Here is a 25753-nt window from a genome sequence, read left to right as displayed (position 1 = left end):
GGTGCACTGTACTAGGGTCTGACAAGGAAACCAAACAAGCCAATCATAGAATCACTAATCCATACATCAATTACAATAGGGAGAGCATATGCACTTTAGCACTGATCAGCAGTGGTAAAGTACCCAGAGTCATAAAACCAACAAAAAGAGGTCAGACAAAATACAAGCGGATTCAAAAAGCTCAGGGATGACCCTACAAAAAGGGCCAAGTCCAACAGTGAAGATACCTAGAACCATGGTATAGACACAGATTATTGCATGATATAACTCTTGTGAATACTCTTGAACAATGTGAACAAAAATGTTAAATCAACAAAAGTACTTAGCAAACAAAAGTGGTACACATTTAAATAATGCGAGGCAAGTATCGTGATCAAGCCGATTTATTTCAAGGACATGATTCTTGTGCGTGAATCTTCCATGTGAAAGCTAGTCTTGACATTTTCTTGAGACTAGCAATACAATTCATCTGAATGCATTTCAGGCTTAAACTGAAGCCCTTCGTCAGGGGTGTCTACAATAAAAAATTGAAATATTTGTTTTTTTTTAACGTCAAAATATCTAACCCTAAAAAACTGAATGACACATTGGAACTATCCTGTTTTCTACAATACTCCTTTGCATCAGCATACACTATTCCATACTACTTCAGTTTAGATCTGTCCACCACCATTCACAGTTCAGATTCTTTTGCTTTAAACCCTTCATCACAATTGGTTAAACGTAGTAAACCTTCCCACACATTTTTCTTTTTCACACTCTAGTTTATACATTTTTTGAAGTATCTCTTTCATTCCACTTTCACTGCTATCTAGGCATCGACCTGGCCACTCATTTTGTTTGCAGTCCATGTCAATCTATATGTAACACCTATGCTATTATGCAAACACTTTGGGGCAGATTTACAATAACTGCTGCAATATCAGCAGGGATGCGCCAGTTATTGTGCGCCATGCCTCCGCCACCATGGATGCGCCGCATTTAAAATGCGGCGTACCATGGGGCAAAAACAGCACAGATGCGTGACGCATCAGTGCCGTAAAAGCGGCGCATTGCTGGAGTTGCGGCGCATGCGCTATGCAGCTCCAGCAATGCTCTGGGGGGCCCGAATGTATGACGTTACAACGCATACCATTACAACAAAACTTTTACAACGCAGGATCCATTACAACGCATGTCATTACAACGCATGCCATTACAACGCAGATGCTATTACAACGCATGCCATTACAACGTAAGTATGGGTAAGTATTTTTTTAAATTTTAATTAACCCCTTCGCTGCGGGGGTTAATCCCCCGCTGTGCTGGGGGGAGGGGGGCGCGCACAACGCCCGCATGCTCATGACAAGCTGAGCTCGTCATGAGGCACGGCGCTCCTGTGCTCATGACGAGCTCAGCTCATCAGAGGTGCATTACCTGCCGTGGAACGTTCAGCACAGCAGGGGAGTTATCCCCGCATGCGAGCGTTCCACGGCTCATGACGAGCTGAGGATTTCACATGAAGTCTCTTCCACCAGATGTGCTATTCAGGCTCTGACCAACTCTACAGGGGCGTTCGATCAGTTAATAGTGCTTCATGAGCAGTTATTTGGTAATTTAAAAGTTCTCCTTACCAAAATCCCTAAACCCGGGCAAGCTTTGGTACAGCCACCAGGTAAAAAATGGTATAATAAATCATGCCGACAGGCTTATAGTTCCTTGATTAAAGCCATAAAATCCAGGGTGGTAGATGATATTAGAAAGGCAAGGTTCACGTACAAGAAGGCCCAAAGGGTAGCCAAACGAACATGGGACGATAATCGCTGGCAGGCTTTATACGAAGCAAGTAGGTCCTCAAATCAGATTAAGTTTTCGCAGGTTGTAAAATGGGGTGGGAACCTGGATTTGCAAACTCCGGCGACCCATGTACCTGCTGAGTATTGGGTTGAGCACTACGCACCCCAATTTAAGGGCCATGAGTCAGAACCTGTGTGTGGATTGGTCATTTCTGCACCTACGCCCCTAATGTCACGTTTGCCTCTAACGTTTGAAAATAATGATGCTGAGGCTGCACTGGGATTGGTCCAAGCAAGCAAAGCTCCGGGTATGGACTGTATCCCGGCTGATTTATTTAAATATGATCTGTTGAATTGGGTGCCACATATCACAACACTTGCTAATGCCATTGCAAGAGGGGAACGGATTCCGGTTTCTTGGAAAGGGGCTGAAATCCTACCCATTTTTAAAAAGGGGGATCGATCGGCCCCGGGCAATTATCGTCCGATAAGCTTAATAGATACTATTCAGAAAGTTATCTCTAGAATGGTTCTGGCTAAAATACAGATTTGGATTGATAATGAGAACATTTTATCCCCTATGCAAGCTGGCTTTAGATCAAGCATCAGCACTATTGACCATGTGCTCAGATGTATCCTGATATATTGGAAAGTGGTGCTCTTGGGTGGAGGAACCTTATACGCAGCATTTGTGGACCTTAGGTCCGCTTTCGACCTTGTCCCAAGAAATAAATTGTGGGCTGCCTTGGGAAAAATGGGAATGCCCCGAGATTTGTTGGAACTAGTAATAAGATTACATGAGGATAATTTTGCAAGGGTAAGATGGGGTAGACAGGGGCAGGTAACTGAGCGATTTTCAGTTAATCGCGGTGTGAGACAAGGGTGTGCTCTTGCCCGGACTTTGTTCCTGCTATTTATAAATCAAGTAGTGCAGTATTTCGCAGACTCATCCACTGATGCCCCGGTCTTGGGTGGTACAAAGTTTCCCCTTTTTATCTTTGCAGATGACACCCTTATCCTCTCTAAAACACAAATGGGACTTCAAACTGCAATAAATAAGTTTGAGGTTTTCTGTAAACTCAATGACTTACAGGTGAATGTGAGCAAAACGAAATTCATGGTTTTAACAAAAAATAGGCTGCTGAAGAGTCATGTTAGCATGAATGGCATGGATTTAGAGCAGGTGGAAGCAGGGGCGTAACACAGGCCCCCGCAGCCCCCGCAGTGCGGGGGGCCCCGCGGGTCAGGGGGCCCCCTGGCCTCACTACTCTCAGCAGAGTAAGATGATGGCTGCAAGCAATGCAGCATTGGGCTTAGGCGCTAGCAGACAGTAGCGGGTTAAATGAAACACTGACTGTATTAACACAGTCTCACCCCCCCCCCCCCCGACCCAGGGCCCCCACGCACGCTCCAAGGGCCCCGCCCTCACACGCTCCAAGGGCCCTCTCACGTCTCTCCTGTCGGCAGCCCCCCAGCCAGCAAGCACATCACGTCGACCACGAGGGACGGTGCCGTGCCAGCCCGGACTGCCTGTATTTAAACATTAGAGGCGGTTCACAGGTAGCCCCGCGCAGGGGGCCCCCACGCTTCAGCCAGGGGCCTCTCCCTCACTCTCAGCACTGACAGTAAGGAACTCCGTTAGCCAGGCCAAACAGTGCACGCACGCACCGATGATGACACAGTGCATGCCTCTATTTTTTTTAAACTCTATGGTGGCGGTGCGTGCCGTACGTGCGCAGCCGGCCTGCCCGAGCCCCGAGCCTTTAAATTAATTAAATAGTTGGCGCAAGCGCACTGCGCTGGGCAGGACGGCTCTGTCTTCACAACAACATAATTTAAAAATAAAAAAAAGAAATGGTCCGTGCTCGTGGGCGTGGCGGTGGCCCGTGGCGGCGCGCAGTTGTCTATCAGCCTATCAGGGTGCGTCTGCGCGCCGCGGTGCCGCGGTCTTTTGGGTGGGGGGTGCTTGCCTCGTGACCAGGGTGCCAATTTTGTCACGTGCAGCCGCATTGTAGTGCGTGCAGCGCGTGACTTTAGAAGAACCAGACCAGAATGGGTGCGGCCGCCCGCCGCCGTGGTACTAAAGAGTAGTACGCACTAGTACTAGGCAGCCCCTTGGTCTCTGGTGGCAACTTCAAGCCCCTCGCCCAGTCAGTCGTCCCCTGTCTAGTTCTGCTGCCCAGTGCAGTGTGGCCGCCCGCTCGCTTTAGCTGCTGCAGGCTGTCCTCCATTCCAGGCCTAAGGTGAGCGTGAGCGAGTATGTATGTCGTGTGTCTCCTGCTCAGTCAGGACTCAGGAGTCTGTCAGATTCGGACTGTAACGGAGGATGGATCAATCTATCTGTGTTAGATAGACGGGCGGTTAGCTTGGTGGTTTCATGCGCCTACAGCAGTCACCCTAACACTTAAGTGCAATATCATGATCTTTCTGTCTTCCGAGGCCTATAAAGATAGAACAACCCAGTCGGACTAATCGTAACACCTTTCATTTATAATGCCACTGAAAGCTCGTGGTAATGAACATAAGGATTTTAAGTCAGCAGAGGTTTTACAATAAACGGTTCCTAGTACATCCATGACAACAAGAGATAGATCGGTAGTATTGTGGCCCGAGGTTGTGAGTGAACGTATGGTGAGAACACAATTTTGCAGAAACCCACCCCTACTTGAAATCTTGCAGTGAGGACTGTTTCGCCTCCAGGCGCTTGGCTGCAGTCCTAGGCTCTCCTCGTATTTATTTATTTATTTGTGCGTTTTTAAGCGCGGACTTTACCCGAAGGTGTCAGAGTGCTTCACAGTAGGAACAGAACTAATACAAGAGAACATTACAAGTGAACAATTTACAAAAGCAGACGTTACGTTTTATGAGGCAAAAGTGACAATCGCGAGCAAACAAAATACAAGAGGAGCAAGCGGTGCATTACAGGAGGAAAAAGGTGTTCAAGAGACTGAATGCACAGAGAGGAAACACAGGTCCCTGCCCCCCTCCAGTACAGAGGGGAGCCCCAGCTTTTAGGACAGCCCCCATTCAACCTACGTGAAACCTACGTCTGAATTGGGACCCTCGGGGACCCCACACATTCTGCAGGGGCCCATCATTTTGCGTTACACCATTGTACATGTGATAGATGTACATGGCTCATTGGAAATCAGTTATACGGTGAGTAGGTCTCCTGGCACCAGAGCCCTGGGGACCGCCTCCCCCACGCCCCCTCGCAACCCCCTCCACCCCCCAGGACAACACCGGCTCAGACCCTCCTGGACACGCTGTGGGGCCACGCTGGCCTGTGACCCTTCCTGCACACGCTAGTAATGTACGGGTTCAACAGATCTTGGGTCATCCTGAGTCCTCGAGGGAGTGTGCACGTGACTGTACTCGCTGCTGTCCGAACAGAGTGATAGGTAATATTCAGCTGGCGGAGGTTAGAGAATGATGAAGGCCCAAGCAGCCCTGCCGTTAAAGAAGGGTGGAGTGGTCTCTAGGGGTAAATACTGTGAAAAGGACTAACAGGGCTTTTGGCCACCCCTTACCATCCACTGGGCTGCTGTCTTATCATTCATATTTTCTTTCAGCCCAATATTGTGTGGGGAAATGGGTCCCCAACCCCCCACTTCAACCATTGGCTAACTTCACTGTGCGTGAGGCCGTTCTGTCCTTTAACCTGGACACCCCAATCACAGATTATATCCTCTCAGTGCAGGTGCTTTAATGCCAATAAGCTATTTTTTTAACCCAAAAATATTTTTGCTTTAATCCAATCTTCTTTTTAACATTTTTAATGTTGAAGGCTTAGGAGTACCCTCAACATCCAGTTTAAAGAAACAAAAACAGAAAACAAGCGTTGAACAAGTCAAAAGACTGCCAGCCAACACCAAACCAGTTGCTTTAACCAATGTTTTCTTTAAATTATGTCATTGCTGCCCAGAAGTTTGAAATTATTTGGTACACATTACTCCCCCACCCATCCTGAATTCTGAAAGCACATTCACTCTGTCACCCACATGAACCGAGTCACAAACAAGACAAACACGGTCTGCCCTTGAGCATCTGTGAGCGAAGCCTTCCTTTGCCAACAGGCAGCGCTCAGAACTGGACTGTTTCACGATTATTGCTCTGTTGTGAGCTTCTTGTCTAAGACAAGATGAATGTCGTCTGACACCGCCATGAGCCTTACAGACAGTGTTAAGAATGTCGTCTTGTGGCCAAACAGGTCTCCCCGATGTCTATTTGTGTTGTCAATTTCACCCATATTCCAAAGCTTTAATGTCATTTTGCATCGTGTCAGGATAGGAGTGGAGGGGGTGTGGGGGGGGGGGTATTGGGGAGAGTCCTTAAAGGAAGCCTGCCTGCCTGCCCGTCAGTGCCCGCAATGGTGCACTCAGCCGCAGGGCAGGGGGGCAGGGCGCAGGCAACATTGGTCATTGGTGGCAGGTGGTATAGAAATATCCCTCGTTTTAGCACTGGCAGGGCTGGGCTCAAGCCAGGCTGTAGTGGAGAGCCTCAGCCTGGATGTCGATGCGAGATAGAGGGGAGGGGGGGGAGAGTGGGAGGGGGGGGGCGAACGAGTACCGGTCCATGAAGTGGTCAGACTATTCTACAGGGTACAGACGGTCAATCTTAGTATTCCCTTCGTTTGTAATGAGCAGGTTTAGAATGGAGACTCTGACTTTTGTTTGATGATTGGTAGTTGTACCTAATTGAGTAAGACTGAGGAAAAGGTATTGCTTGCACTTTTGTTCTGAGTGTGAAGGTTTGGACTCAGCTAGAAACATGTTATTGATAAGAGTGCGCTTACGTCTTGTTCCACAAATACTTTGTTGTCACAAGATTATTAAGAGATTAAATATGTTTTAATAGAATCAATGTTAATAATTTTAATTTAGATCAAAGGACATTGGAAGATAGAAAGATGATATAAATTTCAGATAATGATATGCATTTTATGGAATTATTGTACATTGCCGCTAACCCACAGTTGCATTTACTTTTCAAAGAACCCCCTGAGCCTGTGCGTCCATCCATATGTATGGAATCTGATCATCCAACAGATGCACTGTTATAAGTTAGGACAAGAACTGGTGATGCAACGTAGTACTGGCCCTTGAGTTAACATTCACACTGAGAGAGAGGAGTGGAAAAGTGTTTTTTGTGTGATCAGTTAGTGCAAATTTCATCCATGCACAAGGGCCCCCCAGTTGAATTGCACCACGAGTGACGCAATCTTTTAAAGTGGCCTTTGCTGCAGGCACAGGCAGTGAATTTATCACACACACGCCACCGCCTCTCGTTTCAGTTTAGTTTTTAGTAAAATGTCAGCCACTCGCTGTGATGTAAGGAGGAGTTTTTCAACTATCGTTGTGATCCATGTCTTTCAAAACGTAGTACTATATTGGTCTTCATATAGCTATTTCTATTACACTTTGCGAGTCCTATAGCACTTTTCTGCAATATTTCAATAGTGCTGCATACCCCTGACATGGAAACCGCTCCTATTTCTATTGGATTCCTGGTGTCCTTGGAGTGCATTGTTGGAAGGTGTTCATACTTTGGCCTGTATAAGACCTGTAGAGTAACACTCATGAGGGTAGACAGCGTGGTGGAAGCATAGTGCACCTAATATCGCTGTGTATAGGCATGGGTCTACCAGAGATTGTGGGAATAGAGGGTCTGCATCAGGAAACCCACCTAAAATTGGGCAAACTTCCCCGGCATACTGATGGCAGGGACGCTGTAATGAATAGACCACCACCTATGATAGCCTGCTGGCAGACTAAGCCCAACCTTTAACTCCACGATCCAGTGTTACTTATAACGGCTGGATTGGTGACAGTGGCGTAACAATAGCCCCGCATCCCCTGCATGCACTATGGCGGGTCGCTGGCCTGAAAGCTCTAGACTGGCACAGAGGATGGGAGGGGGCCCCCTCCATGTAGTTTGCAGGGGGGCCCCCTCAAGTTTCGTTACGCCACTGGGTGGAAGTAATGACTTACCTTGGAGTAGTTTTAGAATATAGGTTAAAATGGAAACCCCAACTTGATGCACTCCGTCTAAAATTAGCTCGACTAACAGGGTGCCTACTTAAGGAGCAAAGAACCTCACAAACCAAAAGGATAGCGCCGGCGTTAAAAATATATGATGCAAAAATAAGCTCTGCAATTATGTACGGTGCAGACCTATGGGGTTTTTCAGACCTTTCCCAGTTAGTCAGGATTCAGAATAAGTTTTTAGGAAATTTGGTTGGTCTTCCACAATCTACTCCTATGAAACCCTTATTGCTTGATATGGGCTGCCGCCATATTGTTGATGTAGCGCGGTATAGGATGATAGCACTGTGGCGGAGAATATGGATAACACCAGAACTGGCTCACTTTGCTAATGAAATTTCAGATGTAAGATCAATTGTGGGATCAGGTAATCTTCCCTGGTTTAGATTAGTGAAGCTTATGTTGGGAAATATGGGTCTTAGTCTGCTGTGGACGGACCCTGGAAATAATGCCTTTCCTTCAAAGGGTGAATTTAAAGCTTTATATTGGGCGTCTATAAGACACCAAATTGTTGCCCAGACAGAGTCCATCTCATTGACTGGCAGGTTCCTGGTCCATAAGCTTGACCCTCAATTGGAGGAGTACTGGGACGTCATTACTAGGAGCACTGATAGAAAGCTCTATCATCAGCTCAGAGTTCGGACGTTACCTGTGAGGACCTTTACAAATAAGTGGAGTGAACAGTCTTCTGTGTTTTGCCCTTAGTGTAGGGATCAAAAGGAATCAATAGGTCATATCTTCTTTGCCTGCCAAGCTTATCTAGCACCCCGGAGAAAATGGTTAAAACCAATTTATTCTAAATTGAGAACACGGGTGGGTGCGGAGGTGCTTTGGCTTTTAAGAACTAATACATCTGAGTTTATGACCATAGCAGTAGCAAAGTTTCTGGGCTGGGCCTGGATTATCAGAGCTAGGCACCCATATGGAGTTGATTAACTGACAGTCTTCTTCTTAATACAGTCGTACGTCTGTAACTGCAAATTTAATAATGTTTTATTGTTTATGTGGTTGTATATTATATCCAACCCTTTACACAGTGGTTATTTGTGTGCTGAAACCAATTGTTGCACCCTAGATTGTATCAATCTAGTTTTAATGTTTTTATTTGGGGTATTTTGTCTTTTAATATTGTCAAGAGTACTGTGTTTTATGTATATTTTTATATATGATGTCTTTTATGATGAAATATTTCGAATAAAGACTTATGAACTGAACTGAACTGACTAAGTGAAATCTTGTAGATTTCACTCATCCACTTTTAGGAGGCGTTCCTGCGCCGGAACTCCCCCACCCCCCGTACAGGAACACCTCCTTCTGGACGCAGGACTTTACAACGTGACGCATCTCCCAGATGCGTCACGTTGTAAGTACCCCGCACCATGGTGCATCTTTTGCGCCACCGCTGAGTCACAAAAGTGACACAACGGCGGCGTAAAAGGGGCCCAAGGGGCTTGTAAATCTGCCCGAGTCTATATTGTGTACATGTGGCATGTACCTTTAAATCAATGGATGTTTTTCATATATCATTTTTATTCATTCTATACTCTGTCTTGTCGCAGTGACCCCAGAAAGGGTTCCTGAAAGCATGGAGAGGGCTTCCCTGCTTCGCCCGTATAATAACAGACCCAAGGTCAGAGCTGTGGCTGGCCTTTGTGGCGTCCTCAGGTTCAGCCAGGCTCCATGTACCAGCTCATTGTGTTTCATAGTGCCCATGGCGGGCTTCCACAGTTTGCCATGGTGAAAAGCTCATAATGGCTCACAGTATATGGTACCCCTTGCTGTCCCGACCTTAGGCAGGTCTTGGGGTCTGGGCCCCGGCCTGCAGAGGCCCTCTGCATCCCAATTTAAGCAGAAATGCTTTAAAGAATGCACGGTACGACCTGATAGCCGTCCTCCGGGCTTGGCCATCTGGTGGCTTCAGCCACCTGGCAGAGTCACCGACCCTGTCCATGGCAGGGTGGCAGTGGGCCAGGTAGGGGTCTGGGGCTCCTACAAGCTGACCAGTTCCAGTTATCGTCAGTGAAAGGCAAATGAAGACATGATTTTTGCCAGTGAGGCCTGGTCCCTGTAGTTCAGGGTTTTAGCCGCTGGGCAGAGCCACCTGCCTCGCCCTGGGGTGTTTGACTGTGGAAGCGTCTGGGGCTCCTCTAGCGGAACAGTTCTAGTAATTTCCAGTGAGAGGTGGTTGAAAGTATGGTTTTTGTGTGCAAGGCCCAGGGATCTGTTGTTACGTTACACATATGAGCCCAGCTGAATGTGCAAGACAACAACCTTTTAAAGACACTGCACCATGAAACTCACCTTGACAGGTAACAAAGTTGTTTTTAAGCAGCCCGCTTTTCTTATATACTATAGGGGTTGTAAGTAGCTCCACTGCTTCTTTGTGGTTAGTACAGCACTTGTACACATAACTATGAAATTATGCTAGAGTTTAATGTCTTGCCTGCAACGGGTGTGGGCTCAACAAGCTGAGGGAGAAGTCTTGTGGTATTTTGACTCATTTTGCTTTTCTCACAGTCTTTCAGAAAATTGCTTGGTGATGCCTTTACATTACTGCTATTTCAATTAAAAATATGGGTGCCAAAATGTCAATTCACAACAAAATCTCAATTTACTTCAGAAGATATTAAACACCAACCTTTTACTTTCTGAAATGTAACGAATTGTGACTCTTTTGGCTTGTAGGGAATATGTGCATTTTTTCCACTGGAAGTTTATGGAAAATTATGCGAAAATATGCAAGGTTTTCACAACGTTTGGGGCATGTATCTTGCGTGAATTTTCCAAGTGACAGTATACTTTGAAATATGAAGTTACTCGAGATATTAGAAGGGGAGTAATCCCAGCAGAAACCGCCCCTCTATGGCATATTATCTTCTAATACCGGTCTTTTACAGGCAAAATACCACGTAAAAATTCCATACGAGGAATTGTGAAAATCTCCTATTGTGCGCTTAACATGACATCTGGGGCGATATGTATCAACATTCCATTGTGCGATTCCTAAATAGCGATTTTTAAGGAATCGCTATTTAGGAATCGCAAAATGGTATGTATGTAGAAATCAGCTTCTTTTTAGCGATTTCTTAATATTCCTTAATTGCGATTAGCAAATTGCTAATCGCAATTAAGGAATAATTTCCCATTCATTTCTATGGGCCAGGAGGCCCATAGGAATGAAGGGGAAATGTGCGATTAGCAATTAGCTAATCGCAAATTGAGAATATTTTCAAGGGTGCAGGGGTGTCCAAAGGACACCCTGCTGCACCCTTGAAAATGACATGTGTGCGCATATGGCGCACATACATGCCCTAAGGGCATGTATGAGCGTCACATGGCACCTTTTGTTTTTAAATAAAATGCTTTTTAAAAGGAATTCGCAACTTACCACCAACTTGAAGTTGCAATATTTTATTGCATCATACATTGCATTTAAGGAATCGCAAATTTTGCGATTCCTTAAATGCAATCGCAAAATAAGCAATAGCAAATTGTGCGATTCCTTATTTTGTACCACATTTGTTTCATACATACCATATTGAGAATTTGCATTCGCAAAGGCCGAAATTCTGCGAATTTCGGCCTTTGCGAATGCGAAAATGCTTGATACATATCGCCCCTGGAGATTATACTAGAGGCTATGCTTTTATAAATAAATTATAAACAGACCTACATTTGGGTAGCAGCTTTATTTTACAAATGTGCCACTGAAAGCACACATTCAAAATAGAAAATCATACAATTATCTCAAATAAATATTAGAACACTGAAAGCGATTGCCATTTCTCTATTATCTGTATTTTCTATGGGAACGGCTAGCTTCAGTTTTGCAGTGATGTTTTCACTTTAGTTCCCCTTAATCCTGTACCTAAATCTAGGCCCCGAGTGTTAGGTATTATACAGTAACCTGAGGACGTAGATCGGTGAGTTATTTGCTCACTCATGCCTTACTATACAACCTGCAGTGATACAAAAACGTGGCATCAACTGCCATATACGACAAATTAGCATTAAGCTTACAATGTAAATAACCAGGCCTAAGCTCAATAAAAGGCTGTTAGTGTTAGCATGTTGACAGAAATGCTCTATGCTATCGCAGACAAGTGGAACCGGCGATCTTGACTCACACACAGTCTTGTTATTGCTCATACACCTCTTGTCGAAACCTCATTAACTCACATACTACAGGGGTTCAGGATTCACTATTTGATGAGTATTCTGCTTTAATTCGTTCTAAAATTTAAATATCTACAATTAGCATTTTGCCTAAACAGTTACAATGCCTGTTTACATACATACACAGAGTTCTAGTCAGGTTGAAATTCTGTAGCCATGGCAGCAGCTGGACTCTTCCACTGCAGCATCATCAGAGAACCCTCGTGCAGGCATTGTTGTGTCATTGGTCAGTACTCTAGAATGTGGTGTCCTTGGTCATTTCATAGCCGGGAGAGGTATTAGCGGAGAAGGAGTAGGAGCTTTAGTTGAAGTCTATTCTTTCTCATATACTCTGTGCTTCATCAAATGGAGATTAACAAGGTAAGAATACTTCCAAAAACTGAACAGAAAGTTAAGCAATTATTTAGCGTTCAAGTGATTTACAAGACTGTCTCTAGAGGCTGATCTCAATCTACATTTCAGTCCACAATCAGAGACTGTCACCTGCTCTTTTTCTTAATTTAAGAAACAAAGAATTACAGAATACTTCTAAGGCGGCTCAACAATTTTTTTATGTGTAGTCCTTATAGCCATTTGAAATCTGAGGATTATTACAATGTGTCTAAAACCTGCAGGAAGCAAAACATGCACCTAAATGGGTTCTGGAGCACGGAACAACCCTGTCTCCAAATTAAATAGCTTGCTGTACATGTCGATTTATTAACTTTAATGGAATAGCATTATTGACCTTCAAATATTTGTGTGAAGGATAATGACCTTATTTAGAGCCTAACAGATGGGTTACTCTGTCACCTTGTGATGGATATTCCATCCACCTTACTATAAGTGGCCTATACTATAATCAACTTGTAATACAGTTGTTGGGATATCTGTCATGTTTGTGACAAAGTAACCCATCTGCCAAACTCTAAAACAAGCCTTACGTCTCCTATTGGTCCTATATATGTGGCTTGATATCTTTGAACATTTTGAGGTAGCAGAATTTGCCTTTACTGGTCTCAAGTTAGTGTATTTTTGATGATGAAATGTACATTGTGTAATTGGTATCCCATACCAACTTGTAACTCTTGGTAAAGTGAGAACAGAACCTTGAGTTTCTGCATCTTTAAATCACTTAGTTGACTGAGCTAAAAAAATTATCACTGTAACAGGAGAGATCCAATGAAAGATGTTTCATGATGATGATGTGTTGCAGTTTGGTGTAAAAGTTTTTGATTTCTGGGGTATTGCTTTTCCAAAACATCTAGGTTGACAATCACTCTCTAGAGATCTAGAGCTTTACAATAACTTGAGTGATACATGTTTAAAATTATTTCTGAATGAAAAATTCAGTGTTGCATACAATGGACGTACAACTTCAAGTAAATGTTTAACTGGTTATACATTTGTTTTGGTGGAGGCATACTTTGATATCCATTTCGTTCAAATTTTCTCTGAGGCACTATTCACAAGTTGGTCAGAAGGGTATAAGATATTTCTCAGGCCCAATAGATACAGACACCATTGGGCGAGGCATTTGATGGGTTCAGTAAATTCCTCGCATTCTGACTTCTGAATCAGAAAGAGGGCGTTATAGATGGAATTGGTAGACGCCGCACACAATTCGCCATGTCCTAGTAATTACCAGCCATTTTTTCCATAGTACATTTTGGCAGATTTGACCTGTCACAATGGCAATGGAGACAATTGTGGGGGTGCAGGGTAGGTGGTAGTGATAATTACTATGACTGGTAAACTCTGCATTGGATGGTATCCATATGCCTAGCAAACATGTTTTCACCCAGTGATCAAAGTATTATAGTTCACTTGTTTTCTGCAATGTGTTATTTTGGCTTTGCCTCATTTTGTGTTTTTGCATAGGCACATGCAAGAGAGAGATTAATAATCTATATATAGCATTGTGACAACATTCTATTCCAATTGTATATGAAGCAAAAATGCTACAATGATGTTGAATGTCCCACAAATGTGTTTTAGAGAAAATATGAAGTTAACAAACTCTGTAATTAAATGATTGTGTGCCATGTTTGGATAATCACTGACGGAACCTACTCTCTCTGCCAATGTCTGCAATAGCACTAGAAACGTTTCAGCATATTCTTACGATGTGACTTTATGTTGCTGAATGAATGCATTGTTTTCAAAATCTGTATTTAGTGCACTATGGCCTGATGTAGAATTTGACAGAAGAAGTACATATATGGTCAGAGTGGAAGAGAACATTACATTCATCATCCTGATAGATCACTGTAAGAAAATGGGTTATTGGGTGACTAGGGTGTGAGCAATCATAATACTTGTCAGGGTGAGGCACAAGTCAACCCTAAATTAACCTGTGCTCAACCCTCTGGTAGCTTGGCACAGAGCAGTCAGACTTATTTTAGAGACAATGTGTAAATTATTTGTACAACACATGAAACAGTAATAAAGTGAAGACACCACACAACAAGCATTGGAAATGCCAATAGCTCTTGATTTGCGTTCTAAATGACAATGTCTTTTACTCATGTGTTATGGAGTGGAGAGGATGTGTGTGATGTGAAGTGGAAATATGTGGGTTGGATTGGAATTGTTAGTTGTGGAATAGCGTGGCATGGGATTGAGTGGTGTGGAGTGGGTGTGTGGAGTGTAATTATGTGGCAGGGTGTGCAGTGGAATTGTGTAGATAGTATTTATGTGCTTTTGAGTATACTGGAATTATGTGGAGTTGGATTGTGTGTCATGGAGTATAATTATATGAATGGTATTTTTTGTTGTGTAGTGGTATGTTGTGGTGTGCTGTTGAATTTTGTGGCATTCTCTAGTGTGGTTTGGATGTATGTGATATGTTGTGTAAATGTGTTGTTGAGTTGAATTATGTAGTTTTTCCCAAATTATGTGGTGTGGAAAGGAAATGCGTGGAGTGGAGTAATGATGCATGGAACTCTGTGGCATTGAGTGAAATTGGATTTGTCCTTTTTCTGTGCCTCAGACCGGACCTTTGTTGCTGCTGTAGCGCACTGGCGCTGTGAAACCCCGAGTGCCTTTTCCCCTGAAAGCTCCACCTCTCGCCGGACCCGCTTCGCGGGTCCCGCTTCGAGGCGCTGTACTCTAGTGGGTGTAAGAGCCTCCAAAGACTGCTGTGGGCCCAATTTGAGCAGGGCTGCGAGCGTGCTGGCAACAGGACTCCGTTTCCCAGGAGTCCCTGCTGTTGCTGTCCTGCCCGAGTCACCTGGGCAGCTCTCCCTGCTCAGACACGCCCACCTCTTCACGGTTATAACCACCGGACCTCCTATCATCGTTGGATTTGTCCTTTTTCCGTGCCTGAGACCGGACCTTTGTTGCTGCTGTAGCACACTGGCGCTGTGAAACCCCGAGTGCCTTTTCCCCTGAAAGCGCCACCTCTCGCCGGACCCGCTTCGCGGGTCCCGCTTCGAGGCACTGGACTCTAGTGGGTGTAAGAGCCTCCAAAGACTGCTGTGGGAGCAATTTGAGCAGGGCTGCGAGCGTGCTGGTAACAGGACTCCGTTTCCCAGGAGTCCCTGCTGTTGCTGTCCTGCCCGAGTCACCTGGGCAGCTCTCCCTGATCAGACACGCCCACCTTTATCACTCCCCCTATAAACAGCGCACGCCATCCCCGCTGCGCGGGAGCGTCCCGGGAGAAGCCCGGGACAAGGGCGGGGCCGTCTGTGGCCGTCAGGGGCCAAGGGAGGCCGGGCTGGGCCCGGTCCCTAAGGTTATATACTCTGCTTTTATTGCACTTGGGTTATTTTGATGCTATATAGTTCAATATTGCATAACCTGTCACAGACATGTCTAACTCCCTTCCATCTTGTGTTGGAGTCTCAATTTTAGGGCCCCTCGATAAATACTTCGAGAAAGCTAACAGGGAGATAGACAAACAACTTCTCCTAGAAGAGAAACGTGCTGAGCGACGCAGGTCCATTGAACACTTGAAACAGAATCCACTTCCCCCCATTATGAATAGAAGTGTCACACAGGACTTGGGAAGCACATGTGGGTCGGACAGGGATGCTGATATTTTTTGTACTGACCATTTACCTACCATTTTTCGGGACCTCAATTCTTCTGTTATAAACTCTGTGTTGGACTTGGCCTTTTCCCCAAAAATTTTTCGCTTTTGACCCCCTTATCTAGATTGTCTCCCCCATGGGATTAAACCTGTATAGGCCATGAGTGGTGTGAGACCCCTGGTGAAAAATGTAATTACCTGAAATAATGTGAGCACTTGTAAAATCCCCCATTTTAAAACTGCACCTGACTGAAATGTAGTGTTTTTAAAATGGATGCCATGGCCTTGGGTTTTGCCACTGGACTGCCATAGGTCAGCGGTCTAGATAATATTACCCAGCTACCCCTAGCTTTTGGAGGGAAAGCCTGGCACCCAGGGTGCTCACCCCCTCTCCTAGAACCAGTTTAGGCTAGATGTGCCAACATTCTAGAAGGTCCTGGCACTGCCTGGGAGGAGGGTATAAATAGGGAGAAGTGTCACCAGAGAGTCAGTCAACGCTGGGACAAGGAAGAGAGGGGACCTGCTGTGAGGTGCTACCGCCACATGGGCCTGTGAGCTGGGCCCTGCACCCCTATAAACCCCCCCGCTGCTGTCCCTATGGGCCCCTGACAAGGGAGGGCCCCTACCCAGGACACTGACGCTGTTTGGACCTAGAACTGCGCCAGCGCAGCGCAACCGAAGCCCCAGGAGGTGAGGAGTGTGCCCCTGGGCTGCTTGGAGGAACTGTTGCCCTTGTGAGGTATTGCCTATCTAGCGCTGTTTGGGGAGGTTGGTGCCCCCCAGGAAGTTGTGGCCCCTGTGGAGGTAGTGGGCTGGGAGGATTGCGCCCTGCTGGAGGAAATGTGCCCTTTGTGTCTCAGGACCCTGGAAGTTGAGAAGCCCTGAGCGCTAGAAGATCGCAAAGTGCCCCCTGCTAGTGATAGCGCTGTGCCTGCTGTGTGGCCAGAGGAAGTATTTGACTGAACAGCGCTGAGGGAGCTTACCCCTCGTTTTTGGTGCGCTTCCAGATGAATAAATACTTAAATAAAGGGAGCCTACCCCTTATCATGGCCTGACGCTGAGGGAGTTACCCCTCGTTGTGACGCGTGTCCTGCGTGAGGAGACACTGACCAGAAGGGAGCCTACCCCTTATTGCTGTCCCGTGAAGTAAATAATTAATTAAAAAGGGAGCCTACCCCTTGTGCCACCGAAATCACCGCCGCAACCCGGCGTTGTGAGGAGACCTTCCCCCGCTGGGCAGCGCATCGTTGCAGCGACCCCCGGTGTCAGGAGGGGGCCGCCGAGGTGGAAAGAGGGCCGCGCTAGGCCCTGAGGCCGCTGTCTCCCGCATCACGTGACGGGGGCCTGACCGCGTCATCGGCCCGCCCCCGCCACAACCGCGAGCGGATTGGCCTGCGCGGCCGTGACCTGAAGGCCACGCAGGGATTGGTTGCCGTCCGGCAGCCCGAGAGGAGAAGCGTCCTGTAGCCCTGGGTCCCCGTAAGGAAAGGGGGGAACCCAGGTGAAGCACCGGTTGTCGTGGAAAGGAGGGGGCATCGAGGCACATTGTCGGTGCCTGCCCCCGTCCACGGAAGAGAGCCCAGCGTCGTGCCGGTCTGAGGAGACCGAAGGGAGGGGGCCGCGAGGCACACTGTCGGTGCCTGGCCCCTCCGCTGTGGAGATCCGCGCTTGCCCGGGTGAACAGCAGGGAGGCCCCGAGAAGAGCGCCAGAGCTGCGCAGGCCTCCCCCGACTGGCACCCTCTCAGACGAGGGGCCGGCATTGAAGTAAAAAAGACCCCAGAGGAGCCGGAGCCCCTTCACCCATCGCAGGTCTACCGGTGAGTGGGGACTCAGCCACATTGTGGGTTGGGGGTGTGTCGGGGCATATGGTCGGTGCCCGCCCCAAGGACCGGATTAACTTCCCAGGTGCCCCGTCTGGCAGTGGGCACCTGCAACGTTGGGCCCCAACAGACTGTGCCAGTTACAGAGGGCCCTATATCTAGCCCATAGGGTCATCCTAGGAGCTATTGAGGCTTAGAGGGCGACTTAACTTTTGTGCCTAGGGGACTAGTCAAGTGTGTTCTGCCCCCTGATACCTGTGTAGGCCTGATACTCCCTCTGCATGGGTACGCCCGAGGTTCCTAGGCCTGGAAGTTCGTGCCCACAATGGGTGATGACTCTGCTCAAGGAGTGCTTAGCCCTAGCCTAATGAAAAGGTTGACGGATGAGGAAAGGTTCTACATCTGATGAAAAGCTTTGCATTGACCGAAATGTCATTTCCTCATGTCATTCACTGCTTAATCCTGTTAAAGGAAGTGTTTTTCCCTGGCCAAAGTAGATTCATTCTGGCCTGGTATGTTCCGGTTACCTGTCCAGGTGCAATGCGCTTCTGCGCCTGATGTTCCTTGCAGGCCAACTATCCTGCTAAGGTGTGTGTCGAATGTTAAATGCATTTGGGCTGTTGTGATATAACCACAGGGATGATGGAATAGACCAGTTGGTGCCTTTCATTGCAGGTGTGCCCCGAGGCTGGCCTGACATGTTATTCCAGGCCCCTGTGCATGCCCCTTGTTAACGAGCCAGCCAGGTTGATTCATGACAGGTGCTCCTGTCTAATATTTATTGTGCTGTGATGCTCTGTTTTCCCTTACAGGGGTGGGGATTGGCGTTATAACGCATGAGGTGTGTTTATGCATAAAGTTGGATTTTGCAATTACAGCCTTCCCTCGAGGATGAGAGCCTGAGTTGGACCCAGGTCTAATGTTCATTTAACTAACCTTTTTCCTTTCAGCATGGACTTTGGACTCAACCCCTTTTTGTCCCATGTAAATAATCCCCCTCTGAAGTACTTGGCTCTGGTGCCAGTTGGCGCCTTGTTGTGACTACCACTATTCTATTCCTTTTTACCTTGCAGGTTAGAGACATAACTAAACTTAATCTTTTTCCAACCAAAGGTGGTGTCGTGACTCTTTTGTGGTGTGATTGGTGTGTCGTCTGTGGGTACTGCGTGAATGCTTCACATGTCCTCGAAGTTTGGCCTGCCCGCTTGATGCCATGCTACCCCTTTGGAGATCTGGGTAACCCCCAATTCCAACATTTGGTGGCAAGCGGTGGGATAGGACTTGTGTTTGCGCAGTACCACAGCGGCCACGGGTTACACTGCAAATAGAGCTTTGGATGTAATCCGAGCCTTGTTGTGGGGATTATTGCTGTTTGGCTGAATATTGTTTTTTGATTGCTTCCTCCTGAAGAGTATTCTGAATTGTCCCCTTGTCCCACTGGGAGGGTGTGTCCCGGGTGTACCTCGCCACGATGGGGTTGATTTACCAAGAAGTGGAACTGATGGAGTACACCGAACAGGAGGTGATAGACTTCCTCCTGGAGAGAGGGATACCCCCAGTAGGGAACATTAGGAGGAATTTGTTTCTCTATGAGGCCCTCAAGAGGGGAGAGCCCTTAGAGATTGATGGGGACTTGTCTGACTACCCCCCTGAAGTTTTGAAGGGTCAGTGGGTTAGAGACCAGAGAGAGGGCTCCCCATCCAGAACCCTGGGAGGTAATTGCTCCGATGAGGAAGAGTTTAGCAGGGCAGAGACGCCAGTAGCTGTGGAGGACACCGAAGATAGGGAGTCTCGCACTGGGTCCAGTCCCGGGGGCACTGCCCCATCCCTTTCCCTGTCCCCAGAAGAGTGGGTAGATAGGAGAGAAGAGAGGGAGCATCAGCTGGCGCTGGCAAAGCTCAGGCATGCCGAGGGCTTAGCGCAGCTGAGGGTAGAAGAGCAGCGACTAGAGACTGAAAAAGTCCTAGCGCTGGAGAGGATGGCGGAGGCGGAGAGGGCCTTCGCCAGAGAGAGATCAGCTCAGGTGGGTAGGTTGTCCCCTGAGAGTGGTTTTAGGAGTCTGGATTCACCGGAGAGGGTGGGATCCAGTGGTGGCAGCGAGTGTAGGTCCAGTGCAAGGAGTCACACTCCAGAAGCCCGAGAGACTGTGCCTGATTCCCCGGAAGAGGAGGACGGGTTAGTGTTTAGGGGCAGGGGAAAGCTGTTCCATCAGTCCTGGGGAGAGTTTGAGGAGGAGTGTTGGACTGTACTGGAGGATTGGGTGGTGAGGAGAGCAGTGGAGGATTGGGAAGGGCTGTGCCATGCCGTTATCCGGGAGCACATGCTGAGGAGTTGTTTCCCAAGACTGCGTCACCATCTGTTGCGGTGCGGGTTCTCAGACCCCAGGGAACTTGCACGGGAGGCAGACCTCTGGGTAAGTGCCAGAGCGTCTGGGAAGGCTGAGGGGAGTGATCCTGAAGGGAGTGAGACGGAGAGGTGTCCCGAGATGCCCCAGCTTTGGTCACCGGGCCTGGAGTGTTCTTTAAGAAAACCCCCGGTTGGGGGACTAGGCTGCCGCGATGCGTCATCCAGAGGAAGGGATCCCCTCATGTCAGGAGGACCCGGAGCATCAATAATCGGAGCTCCAGTGGTTCGGGGGTCTGACCAGTCACAGGGTTTAGATCCTGGACTGGGGTTCCAGGTTAAGGGGTTGCCTGACCTGGAGGGTGGGGTACCTGTAATTCAGGTCCCTACCAATTTGACTCCCAGGGGTACTACTCCCAGTGGGAGGGTGCGGAACTCTGGGAGGGGGTGCAGAGGGAGGAAGGTCTCTTCTCTGTCACCAGCTCAGCCACAGGGCGCAGATCCTGGGTTGGGTGGCCAGGGACAGGGGTTGCCTGCCCTGGTGGGAGGGACCTCTGTAACCAGAGTCCCCCCGGAAGTGACTCCCAGGGGTACTTCTCCGGGTAGGAGGGTGCGGAACTCTGGGAGGGGGTGCAGGGAGAGGGAGGACTCGCCCCTGTCACCAGTTCAGCCTGTGGGTTTCGACTCCAGGTTGGGGAGAGAGTTGTGTGAGGGTGTCCCCAGGCGTAGGAGATGGAGGAACCCTAGGAGGAGAAGTAGGGGGAGGAGAGCCTCGCCCCTAAGGGCTGGTCAGTCTGAGGGTGTAGACCCCAGGTGGGTGGACCAGTGGCAGTTTGGAGAGAAGAGAGTGGTCCAAGAGAATTACAAGCCTGAGGCTAGAGCCTCCCACTCTAGGAAGGAGAAACATTCCACTAGGGAACACCAGTGGGGTGGTTTTGTCGGTGAAGGGAGGGTTGCGAAAGAGAACCATTGGGTTCCAGAGTGGAGGAGAGACTGCAGGTGCTCCTGTAGTTGCAGGCCTGCGTCCACCTTTTTCCGCCCCAAGCAGGGAAGCCCATCAAGGCATTGATCAGTCTACCCTGGCTTTTGGCTGGGGGGGAGTCGTGTTGGACTTGGCCTTTTCCCCCAAATTTTTTCGCTTTTGACCCCCTTATCTAGATTGTCTCCCCCATGGGATTAAACCTGTATAGGCCATGAGTGGTGTGAGACCCCTGGTGAAAAATGTAATTACCTGAAATAATGTGAGCACTTGTAAAATCCCCCATTTTAAAACTGCACCTGACTGAAATGTAGTGTTTTTAAAATGGATGCCATGGCCTTGGGTTTTGCCACTGGACTGCCATAGGTCAGCGGTCTAGATAATATTACCCAGCTACCCCTAGCTTTTGGAGGGAAAGCCTGGCACCCAGGGTGCTCACCCCCTCTCCTAGAACCAGTTTAGGCTAGATGTGCCAACATTCTAGAAGGTCCTGGCACTGCCTGGGAGGAGGGTATAAATAGGGAGAAGTGTCACCAGAGAGTCAGTCAGCGCTGGGACAAGGAAGAGAGGGGACCTGCTGTGAGGTGCTACCGCCACATGGGCCTGTGAGCTGGGCCCTGCACCCCTATAAACCCCCCCGCTGCTGTCCCTATGGGCCCCTGACAAGGGAGGGCCCCTACCCAGGACACTGACGCAGTTTGGACCTAGAACTGCGCCAGCGCAGCGCAACCGAAGCCCCAGGAGGTGAGGAGTGTGCCCCTGGGCTGCTTGGAGGAACTGTTGCCCTTGTGAGGTATTGCCTATCTAGCGCTGTTTGGGGAGGTTGGTGCCCCCCAGGAAGTTGTGGCCCCTGTGGAGGTAGTGGGCTGGGAGGATTGCGCCCTGCTGGAGGAACTGTGCCCTTTGTGTCTCAGGACCCTGGAAGTTGAGAAGCCCTGAGCGCTAGAAGATCGCAAAGTGCCCCCTGCTAGTGATAGCGCTGTGCCTGCTGTGTGGCCTGAGGAAGTATTTGACTGAACAGCGCTGAGGGAGCTTACCCCTCGTTTTTGGTGCGCTTCCAGATGAATAAATACTTAAATAAAGGGAGCCTACCCCTTATCATGGCCTGACGCTGAGGGAGTTACCCCTCGTTGTGGCGCGTGTCCTGCGTGAGGAGACACTGACCAGAAGGGAGCCTACCCCTTATTGCTGTCCCGTGAAGTAAATAATTAATTAAAAAGGCAGCCTACCCCTTGTGCCACCGAAATCACCGCCGCAGCCCGGCGTCGTGAGGAGACCTTCCCCCGCTGGGCAGCGCATCGTTGCAGCGATCCCCGGTGTCAGGAGGGGGCCGCCGAGGTGGAAAGAGGGCCGCGCTAGGCACTGAGGCCGCTGTCTCCCGCATCACGTGACGGGGGCCTGACCGCGTCATCGGCCCGCCCCCGCCACCACCGCGAGCGGATTGGCCTGCGCGGCCGTGACCTGAAGGCCGCACAGGGATTGGTTGCCGTCCGGCAGCCCGAGAGGAGAAGCGTCCTGTAGCCCTGGGTCCCCGTAAGGAAAGGGGGGAACCCAGGTGAAGCACCGGTTGTCGTGGAAAGGAGGGGGCATCGAGGCACATTGTCGGTGCCTGCCCCCGTCCACGGAAGAGAGCCCAGCGTCGTGCCGGTCTGAGGAGACCGAAGGGAGGGGGCCGCGAGGCACACTGTCGGTGCCTGGCCCCTCCGCTGTGGAGATCCGCGCTTGCCCGGGTGAACAGCAGGGAGGCCCCGAGAAGAGCGCCAGAGCTGCGCAGGCCTCCCCTGACCGGCCCCCTCTCAGACGAGGGGCCGGCATTGAAGTAAAAAAGACCCCAGAGGAGCCGGAGCCCCTTCACCCATCGCAGGTCTACCGGTGAGTGGGGACTCAGCCACATTGTGGGTTGGGGGTGTGTCGGGGCATATGGTCGGTGCCCGCCCCAAGGACCGGATTAACTTCCCTGGTGCCCCGTCTGGCAGTGGGCACCTGCAACGTTGGGCCCCAACAGACTGTGCCAGTTACAGAGGGCCCTATATCTAGCCCATAGGGTCATCCTAGGAGCTATGGAGGCTTAGAGGGCGACTTAACTTTTGTGCCTAGGGGACTAGTCAAGTGTGTTCTGCCCCCTGATACCTGTGTAGGCCTGATACTCCCTCTGCATGGGTACGCCCGAGGTTCCTAGGCCTGGAAGTTTGTGCCCACAATGGGTGATGACTCTGCTCAAGGAGTGCTTAGCCCTAGCCTAATGAAAAGGTTGACGGATGAGGAAAGGTTCTACATCTGATGAAAAGCTTTGCATTGACCGAAATGTCATTTCCTCATGTCATTCACTGCTTAATCCTGTTAAAGGAAGTGTTTTTCCCTGGCCAAAGTAGATTCATTCTGGCCTGGTATGTTCCGGTTACCTGTCCAGGTGCAATGCGCTTCTGCGCCTGATGTTCCTTGCAGGCCAACTATCCTGCTAAGGTGTGTGTCGAATGTTAAATGCATTTGGGCTGTTGTGATATAACCACAGGGATGATGGAATAGACCAGTTGGTGCCTTTCATTGCAGGTGTGCCCCGAGGCTGGCCTGACATGTTATTCCAGGCCCCTGTGCATGCCCCTTGTTAACGAGCCAGCCAGGTTGATTCATGACAGGTGCTCCTGTCTAATATTTAATGTGCTGTGATGCTCTGTTTTCCCTTACAGGGGTGGGGATTGGCGTTATAACGCATGAGGTGTGTTTATGCATAAAGTTGGATTTTGCAATTACAGCCTTCCCTCGAGGATGAGAGCCTGAGTTGGCCCCAGGTCTAATGTTCATTTAACTAACCTTTTTCCTTTCAGCATGGACTTTGGACTCAACCCCTTTTTGTCCCATGTAAATAATCCCCCTCTGAAGTACTTGGCTCTGGTGCCAGTTGGCGCCTTGTTGTGACTACCACTATTCTATTCCTTTTTACCTTGCAGGTTGGAGACATAACTAAACTTAATCTTTTTCCAACCAAAGGTGGTGTTGTGACTTTTGTGGTGTGATTGGTGTGTCGTCTGTGGGTACTGCGTGAATGCTTCAAATGTCCTCGAAGTTTGGCCTGCCCGCTTGATGCCATGCTACCCCTTTGGAGATCTGGGTAACCCCCAATTCCAACATTCTGGTAATAATAATGCTGACAATTGCAGTAGTTTGACTACCGACTTAATCAGTCTTATAGACCTCAACACACCCATAGCTCAATCCTTAGATCCACAACTACATTCTCCTTTAACCAATCAATCGATTGATAGTGTAACCCCTACTAAGCCAATACAAAATAAAACAACGCCCTCTAATTCTAAAAATGTTACTGGAGCCAAACCCACTAATCCTCGTAGGGTTTATCATTCCCCGCCTAGAAAAAGGAGGAAAAAAGGGGGTGTTAAAAGGAAAAGTTCTGCCATACAGGCCCCCTTTCCCCACGGGGAGGAACACCTAAGATTAAAAAAAGTGTACCGCCAGTGAGGGTGTTTTTGCCTGGATCTCTTTCCCAATCCAGTCCACCCGTTATTGATGATTCCTTACATATATAAAAAAAGAGACTATAGATCTCTTTGATCAAATGTTAAAATCCTATATGCTCCCTCTTATGGAGAGGATTAGGATTTTGGGGGAGAAAATGGATAATTTCTTATCAATAGCTGATTCTGCTAAAAAACCTCACCCAAAGTTACCTATGGATCACCCCAAATTGAAGGTGATCCCACCCATCCCTACATCGATTCAAAACACATCACTCAAAACCCTTGCTAACTCAGCTAGTGAAAAAACTATAGTCACCCCTACACCCAAACCGTCATTAGTATCCAAACCAGCAAATGAGAAGCCCGCGTTGGTTACCAATCAAACATCTATTGCCAATAGTCAGACTCAACTATCGGGGGCAGCTAAAGCCAAATCTTTATCCCAAAGACTTCTTCCAAATCGTAAAAATATAGTGGACCTACCCCCTGAATCATCAAATTTTGTGATCATTTTAACTGGAGTTCCTCGGTAACCGTGAGGCCAATGCAAACTTGAAAAACAAAGTCATCTTTTGGCTGAGTAAATATAGACCCCTACCAGCCTATCTAAACGGAGATATTATCTCAGTAAGAAGGTGTAACTGGGTGGGTCTCTGCCCAAAAGATCTAGAGGGTGACATCGTGATTATTCATTTCAAAGATCACAGAGTGGTCTCCCACATAAGCGATTGGTTTCCCGGGAATAACGAGGGTGGTGTTTCCACAAGAAACCTGAGTTATTTCTATCCAGAGCCTTTGTTTAGATCTCAGGCTTATCGCGGTGCTAGTGGCTATACTCCCTTTTTGAACACCCCAAAACGCTACCCGCCCTTTTTGCATCCTAATAATAATTTGAACTTTCCATGTCCCTCCAACTCTCGTTCCTACCCTCCCAAATATCTCCCCACATTAAATAATCATTCTACTTCAAACTGGCCCAACAAGCATTGGAATATCCCATTGAAAAATCTCTATGAACCTCTGACTGGGATGGACCTAAATGATTGACTTGATTCTCCTTTTCAAGCTGATAGGGACTTTTTAGACCCCCCAGGTACTCTTACTCTTATTATCCCAGAACCTGCTAG

General features: G+C 48.2%; 1 protein-coding gene across 1 annotated transcript in view; it reads left to right on the top strand.

Annotated features, from left to right (window-relative positions):
- Positions 1–3822: 3822 nt before the first annotated feature.
- The window catches only part of LOC144782821 (uncharacterized), a 169975-nt gene continuing 148044 nt past the window's right edge, over positions 3823–25753 (top strand). Inside the window, exon 1 of the mRNA XM_078662099.1 lies at positions 3823–4018. The gene's annotated coding sequence lies outside the window, so the exon portion shown is untranslated. The remainder of the gene's footprint in view (positions 4019–25753) is intronic.

Source organism: Lissotriton helveticus, chromosome 9 (assembly GCF_964261635.1).
Source record: "Lissotriton helveticus chromosome 9, aLisHel1.1, whole genome shotgun sequence".
NCBI lineage: Eukaryota > Metazoa > Chordata > Amphibia > Caudata > Salamandridae > Lissotriton > Lissotriton helveticus.
This window is presented reverse-complemented; position numbering and strand designations above follow the sequence as displayed.